This window comes from Oratosquilla oratoria, chromosome 8 (assembly GCF_046742065.1).
Source record: "Oratosquilla oratoria isolate Oo_2021 chromosome 8, ASM4674206v1, whole genome shotgun sequence".
NCBI lineage: Eukaryota > Metazoa > Arthropoda > Malacostraca > Stomatopoda > Squillidae > Oratosquilla > Oratosquilla oratoria.
In genome coordinates this window covers 40,509,129-40,510,467 of record NC_134784.1, presented here as the reverse complement: position 1 = coordinate 40,510,467, position 1,339 = coordinate 40,509,129, and positions in this window count along the sequence as shown.

Genomic DNA, 1,339 nt, shown 5'->3' with positions numbered 1-1,339 from the left:
ATATAACCAATATAGAAAAAAGAGAGGAAAATTGCATATATAACCTTTAATCATAGCAATAGACAGAAAAAAAATAATAGAACGAAAGTCGACGGAAAGAAAAAGAAAGGAATGAAAGAAACGGGACATTCTCCGAATTCTGGATATGACGACGATTTGCTCAACAAGAAATGGGTGATTTCAATTGGGGGACCTCTTTCTCCATCTCTTATTACATTACCTCCTCTCCCTTCTCCTCCTTCTCCTCCTCCTCTTCTTCCTCCCTCTTCTACTTCTCCTCTTCCTCCGTGATTTCCTGTTCCTCCTCCTCTTCCTCAGATCGGCCATTGCTGACTCTGAACGTAAACACAACCGGAATTAACCTCCTACTATTTCGAAGAAATTATAGAAGATCCAGCGAGGTACTGTCTTCCAGCCTTAGGTGAGCGCAACAGTAAGCACCAGACGTCAGTCTTATGGAATAAGTAGTTTTGATGGAAATAGGATTTAGTCAATATTTGCTATAAGAAAATCATATCCTTGGCCAAACCCCCTGTCCAGTGCTCCGCCCGTGTGCGCATGCGCAGCACGAGGAGTATGACGTGTCTTAACGTCATATCCACGTCACTGCAACCACACAAGCACCAATTGCCTACATTCTGCCATATTGCTGAGGCAACATGGCTTACTCTGGATCGGCCACCCTCACGATACTGATGCTGACCTCGCTCTCAGTGACAACGACATCACTGAGCAACATTGGCTTTTATTGCCGATGCACGAGCAATATGGCAGTTATTGCTCCCTACTAGCCAGCCTACTACACCGCCACCACCAATGTCACTACTGCCATCACTGCCACCGCAGCCGCCACCACCCCTACCCTCACCCCCACCCACAACCACAACCACACCCACACCCACACTGCCGTCATCAAACTATCTGTGGACCAGACTTCGAACACGAACAAATCCTATTCTCCAGCTTTTAAGTCGTTCAGGCACGAAGAGAACTTTCAACCCACGGCTTCCGATAACTCCATCTCTCACCTTCAGCCTCACCCTCTCACCCACAGTTCAAATCCCCTAGTTGCCAATACCTCCCCTGCTTTCGTCCCCAGAGCATATGTTAAACTCATCTTCCTTAAGAAATCGACCGTGGATACGGAACTTCGCTGGCTTGCTGAATTTACTAAGTCATTGAGGTTCGATCCGGAGTTAGCTGAGATGAAAATGTCTGATGTCACCTCTCGGTATGTGTATATCTCACGTAGACATACCGAGAGTGCCACGAAGGGTTGTTTCTTATCCTTGAAGCTCGATTTTCAGGACTCGATCGATAGACCACGTAAATTCCCCAC